Source organism: Amphimedon queenslandica, unplaced genomic scaffold, assembly GCF_000090795.2.
Source record: "Amphimedon queenslandica unplaced genomic scaffold, v1.1 AMPQUscaffold_13386, whole genome shotgun sequence".
Taxonomy (NCBI): domain Eukaryota; kingdom Metazoa; phylum Porifera; class Demospongiae; order Haplosclerida; family Niphatidae; genus Amphimedon; species Amphimedon queenslandica.
Window position 1 is genome coordinate 157217 of NW_003546378.1, and position 6922 is coordinate 164138.

Consider the following 6922-nt stretch of genomic DNA (forward strand, 5'->3'; position numbering starts at 1 on the left):
TCTGTGGGGTGTGAGCATTGTGCATGTTACTGTATGTATTGGGGTCTGTGTGTTCATTAATTTTTTTTCTTGTTTGGGTTCAGATCTCCACCATCAATCCTTAAGCTACTAACTCCCAACAGACATCTTGTCAGAGTGATACTGCTACTGGTAAGTTTGGTGCCACTACCATTTGAGCCCACTGCTTCTATTGATCTGCCCCTAGCTCCACATAAGCCGTAGGATATGAGCACACATCTCCATTAACACACAAGACTAGAACCTTCTGCTTTAAGTCTATGTTTACTTTTTTGGCAACTCCTGCTGCTACCATAGTCCTGTCTGCTCCAATATTCACCAGCATTAGTACCTGGCTAGGCTGCTTCATTTGAAGTATCCTTTTTACAATACTTGTAACTGTCCTTATTTCATGGTACGTCATCACGAACTCCTGCAAATATTGCAGACTCCTTTTTGCTGGGACAAATTGTCCCTATCTGCCACACAGGTTTAGTGCCTCTTCTCTCCTCTAGTAATAGGAGTGTACTGTGGTACTCCTGAGTTACAACATTCTCATAATCCCTGTTAGAGTAAGGAGGTTTATTCCCAAACTTTCTTGACTCTCCTTCACCTCTCTTTCCTGTGAAACTTACATTCTCACCACTTCTAATTTGAGAATACTCATCTGCCGAGAGGCTGATTTTCTCCAGTGATTCTGGTTTATGCTCCTTAAGCCACTGTGCCATTTCTGGTGCCACATAAGATAATACTTGCTCCATGACTATTATTTCTTACTTCCAGTTTACTATCCTTAACAAATACATGTATGTCTGCTACTCGACAGACTCACGCATTGTAAGACACCTCTGATTCCTTCTTTTCCTGACAAAACCTTTGCCAACCAGTTTCTTTATTCACCTGATACCAGTGTGTACTATGTGCCAACTGAGTTTGGACCAAGAAGAACTTAAATAACTTTTTATAGAAATTTGTGATAAGGATGATACTTTTACAGGTTTTTTTTTGCTCAATGTCACTTCAGGATTTCAGGCTGTATGTCTCTCAGCCCTTGGGAACCTTGAGAACGAGGTTCTTCCTATGAACCCAATGGCATGCCAAAGCTAACTGCAATGACATTTTATGATGTCACAGTTTACATGAGGACATGTGGTCAAGTGCCCAAACTGATAATTTTTCCTTCAAAAAGCTAACAGAGTGAGATATTCTGATAATGATGACCTTTATGAAGACTAATTGACTCCAGTAGCTATTGTACTGCTGATCAGGAAGAGCAAAACTGCTTTAAGAGTGAGATAGCCAAAATATGGGCCAACTCTCTTAATATCATTATAAACATCATTAGTGACATAGATACATTTTTCAAATTCCAATGCAGCTGCTTCCACTTCCTGTCCATTCTCAGTTGGGACATAGTATGTTACCACTGTCTTCACAATCATGTAGTCGGTTACATTGGTCCCCTATGTAGGGGCTAAAGTTTTTCCAGTGAGAAACCCTGGTAGCTGTGTGGCCCAAATGGCACATGGCTACTACTGCAGTTCAATATCTTCACCATCTTTCACTATCCTCAGCGTCAGTTGAGGAACCTTTGTGCTGCTGCCTGCTTTTCCAGTCTCAGCATTCTACCCCTGGTGCATCAGGCCTCCTGTTTTTGTTGTGTCACCCCCTTTAACAGCTTTTGCTGGGCTTCCTGATCTTACTTTTGATTCTCCTCCTGTTGCATATGCATAGCTTGTTGCTGCTCTGTCAATCACCTGAGCAGCTGTTGAATGTTGTCCACTAGATCATTATTTTGCTCTCATTTGTTGTCCATGGTTATTTTTTCTATACACCTTTCCTGATCTAGTCTTTGCCAGTGTGGATAAACACTGGTCCCTTGTAAACATTGCTGTAGCAGTATCCCACCACTGCCACAAATTTGTTGCATTGCCAAGATGCACTGTATCATGTTAGAAATTTATTGTCAAAAAATGCAATTACTTACTTTCTCTCTCTACTCTCAGACATATACATTTAGAATGTTCCAAGAGCATGGTAGCATGTCTAGTGTCCAATCAGATATGAGTATAATGTATAAAGTGATCATTTGGTATGAGACATTACTTAGTTGACAATTCTCGTCAAGCATAGAGCAACCCTGTAGTATAATGTGAATATTATAATTATTTTGCTTTAATTGCCATTTGGTTGCCAATTGGTGTGATGTTATGCCTTTTTTGCTACTAGGTCATTTGTGGGATGTTTTTCAGAAGTTTGGATGCATAGTATACCTACGACTAGTCAGAGACATAGGTAGGTTCCTCCTATACAGTAATAAGTATTATGCTGCTTGTACTGATGTCATATTTACTAAGTAAAAACTGCAGCGTCTCTTTCATTTTTTCATTTGCATACTTGTGGCAACAGTTTACAAGCCATTAGAAACAAACGATTAGCATTCCTTATACTCTTGCTAATATCTACTTATTTTAGTAGCATTAATTTAAGAGTGTACGTCCAATAATTCAAAAATTGTGATTATACACGCATTAGTCTGTATGTAGGATTGAGGTTTGTTTTTCATAATTACTGCCAAGTTTATGATTTGTAAAGTCTTATTACTCTTTGTCAATATGTTGCTAAGCCTGATAAATATCTATGATGAGCTGACTTTCACTACCATTTTTGTTGTACTTATAAATGACTGTAATGTATTGGAAGCACTTCTAACAAATAGGTTCTAATTCAATTTTCTTAAAGTTTTCCTCTTTTGTTATATTTTTGTATTCACTATTATAATCTTTTAAATATGAAAACAGCAAAATTTAATTTTTGTGCTTAAATGAAGGACAACAAAGGTAGTTTTCAAAAGGAGCAAGCACAGAAAACAAAATGTAGGATCAAATCCTGTTGCAGGCACCTTATGAGTTTGTGGTTTTGTGCCATTTTAACTTAGGTGCATGTGATCAGCATGAATAAAATGTGAGTGTCCTAATCATGAAATTATAACAAAATGTAACTATCACAAGGTAAATGTAAAACGCTACGAATCAATTAACTTTTTTATTTTCAAGAGACACTCTTTAGTCAAGAAAGAGTAAATAAGTGTGATGTCAATAGACTGATGCCATAACAATATAAATGTATCTATGCTGATGCAGACCAGTGCAAATCTTTCATAAAAAAGGTAGTTTTATAGTTTGCTCTTTCTGTTTTGAGTTAAGAATCATTGCAGGTATTAAAGGTACCTTGTATAACTGTTAGTGGGCATATCAAAGGCACTGCCTGTGGTTACAAAGGTGTTGTAGCATGGCCTTCATTTGTAACACTCACTGTGGTTTAATTTGCGTCTCTGTGGGTTGACAGCAAATATTTTTTAAAATGAAGTAATAAGAAGCAACATTATTGTACAGGTATTATAAGTGAAAGTCAATTGTCAATAAAGCTTGCAATAAAGTCTGGCCTAGGCCCAGTGGCCCACAGCAGCCGATAGTGGGTACAAAGTTGAAACAATTGTGAGTGTCTGGAGAGCAGAAAAATTTAGATTGATTCACAGACCAATAATCCATGCAGGTAGAGTTTCACTGCTGTCCTCCTGTGTTAAAATCGAAGCCTCAATACTAAATAAGATGGCCGGGGAAGGTAAGATCGATACATGACCGGCTAACAAGCGCAGGATCTCTGTTCTGGACCTCTTCCAGACATTATAGCCTGAAAATAGTTAGACTATGTCAACCAGAGCACATAGTCACACTGCAAAGCTCTTTGGAATAGATGTTACTATTGATGATCCACTTATACATCCCAGCTTCTTTTGCAATAGCTGCCATCTAACTGGTAGGCGACTAGAAAAACAATAGCAGCAAGAGTCCACTAAATAAAATACAAAAAAATTTCAAAAAAGATAGAGTAGGATTCTCTTTGTTTTAATTCGTGAAAAAAGTAATGAAATTAAGGACAAGTAAGATTCTGAACGACTGATTATTCCGAACGACTGACTACCCATACCAACAAAAATACAAAAAAAGTCCTACTCTTGTGACGCAAATTCTACTCTACATTGTACTTTCAATATTATTATGTAAGAAATTACAGATCACCTTGCAATGTAGAATAGAATTTGCATCATGGGAGTAGGATTTTTGTTTTGTACTTTCGTTGGTATGGGTTGTCACTTGTTCGTAATAATTGGTCATTCAGAATCCTACTTGTCCTTGTTTCCATTCCTTTTTTCACAAATTAGCACAAAGAGAATCCTACTCACTTTTTTTTGAAAATTTTTTGTATTTACTTGTTTGTGTTAATTTTTTTAAATATTTTTATTTGACATTCCTATATCACTAAATGTAGAAAAATCCGTTCTGAGGCCAGTATTACATGTATATCAATAATTTGTTTCACTGAAAGAGATGAATTAAAATAAAATTCAATTATATACATAAGTACACATCTTCATCTTGGTATTTTAAAAGTAATAATAACTTGACTGACTTATTGGGTGACAACAGAGTTAAAGGTTACAGTAACAACTATTTTGAGACAGAAGTTTCAAACTGGGTCTGTGGTGTGGAGGACTCCAATAGACTTCTGCATTGACTCCAGTATATGCACTGTGAATCCTATTAAGATACTTCGCAAGGACTGGGAAGGTGACTCAAAGGAACCCTTCAGAACTCCAAGACATACCATGGTAGGAATGAGCATGACATTCATCATTGATATATGTCCTCAAAGAAGCATCTGACTCTGTGTGGGAATTGAAAATTAACTGGCAGTACAAAGGAATATAGACATAACTCACACTGGCATTAAGTTGAAAGATTTTAAAGTAGAATGAACCTGTACGTATGAATCAGCATTAGTCTAATATTTAGCTTAATGACTTTGACAGCATTTTAATTGGCAATAGTTTTAACAGCATTAGCAGCATCATGCTTAGCAAAGTCCTGACAAAAATTTCAGTTTTGCTGGATACTGTCCTGTCACCATCACAATAAACTGGATAATTATAATATGATTAGGATAAGTAGACAACAGTATACGGTTTAAGTAGATAAACTCTAAAGTCCAGCTATTGAACTGCTATAACATAACCAACTATTGTCAGCATTTTGATACGCTACCATGTGATCTGTCACAAAGAAATGTTGTTCCTATAGTACTGAATTAGTCTTGTCACGCCCCTTCGCTACCTGCGGAGGAAGGGTCTGGGGACACTGCTATATAAAATGTGTGCTTCATGCCAGAGAATCTGGCGTCCCAATCAGATTGCTTGAACCACGTGTAGGACAAGCAGTCATGTTACCAAAGAGCTCTGTTTATGACAAGAGGAAGAATGAGGACAGAATAAAAAAAGGAGGGAGCCTGCAATGCACCCTGGACTTCTTTTTCAAAGTTTAAGAGCAGCATTACTGTGCTGCTTATTACAACGACGCCATCGCACTTATGATGTAATAATACTGTCATGTGTTTATAATAAAATGTCATTGATAACAAGTAAATACTACGGTGATCTGTGAAGAGTTACTGCCCTCAAATTTGCAAGAGATGTCCAAGATACTCTATCCTCATCTTTCTTTAGCTGCAAAGCATCTATTCCAGCTATTTTGACTGATCTGGTCTCCTCTATCACATGACGTAGAGCCAACCATGTGTTCTTTTTTGCATAAGTTTTAGATAGCAGTGTCCCAGACCCTTCCTCCGCAGGTAGCGAAGGGGTGTGACAAGACTAGTACTGAATAGAAGTAAGAAAGCAGTAGAACAGTTAGTGCATCTAGAGTTAACTTGTATCTTTTCTCAATCAAATAGAAGTTGCTACATGCAGTAATAAAATATTGTGATTTATACTAAATATTTTTTCTTGCTTTAATAGTTGTTTGTTTCAACTGTTGTGCTACCATTTTCCAGAGTGTTAAGTGTTAATGTGAGAAAGGCAGGGATGAAGCAGCAAGTGATGAAGTGTGTATATGAAACCTGTAATGTATTTACTCCATGACTTATAATATTTGAACATAGATACTTATCATTTTCATTTTTGTTGATTTCCTTGAAAAGCAGCTATGCCAGGGAACATTTATCATGCAGCTTCACATGACTTTCGTGTGGTTTACATGACTTTCATGTGGTTTACATGACTTTATGTATTTACTGCAATCTTCGCTGACCTACAATACAAGGAGATAGTTACAATGCCCTACATAACATACATGTGTATTAACAAATGGAATCCAAGCAAGAGAAAGATTCAAACAAGAGCAATTTGATTTTTTCATTTAAGTAGCAATAATTGTCTATACCTATGGCAAAAAACATACAGTAATGATGATAAAGTAATTGACAAGGAATTAACAGGAACACAATTAAACAGAGCTTACCTTTATGCATTTTGTCTTGTATAGGTAGAATGACCATAGAAGTATAGACCTGACTCAAATATTTGATACTGTTACAGTATATTGTTTCATGAAAGATATCTTGTTCGATAAATAGAACTAACATCACTAAGAAAGAATATAAAATTCAAATTAACTATGAAATACAAATGCATATGTACATGTAATAAAATAAGAGATATAACCTTAACAATCCACCTTGGATTCTAAAAATTGTTTTCAAAATTACCACTATTTTATTACATTTTCTGATACATATTGATGTAATTATGATATGTAGAAAGTTTGATAATCCATCACATAAACAGTTCATTGATCTGATTAAAAATTTATTGATTAAAATACCTACAGTGTACTGAGAATAGATGAAACTTAACTAAAGTTTGTGTGCCTTCTGTCGAATTAAAATGTTACTACATTTGTCTTTATTAAATATTTTTTTTACGTGTACAATAAAATGATCTACAAGAACATAAGAAAATAAAATAATGACATAATATTGGGGGATACATCTGACCTTTCTCTTCCTAAATAAATGACTTCTGCACTTG

The 6922-nt window shown here is 35.9% G+C and overlaps 1 long non-coding RNA gene across 1 annotated transcript; it reads left to right on the top strand.

Moving 5' to 3' along the window:
- Positions 1–2213: 2213 nt before the first annotated feature.
- LOC109582386 (uncharacterized) lies at positions 2214–6035 on the top strand. The gene is made up of 2 exons (XR_002185069.1): positions 2214–2292; positions 5852–6035. It is a non-coding gene; the product is annotated as an uncharacterized LOC109582386 (long non-coding RNA).
- Positions 6036–6922: the final 887 nt, after the last annotated feature.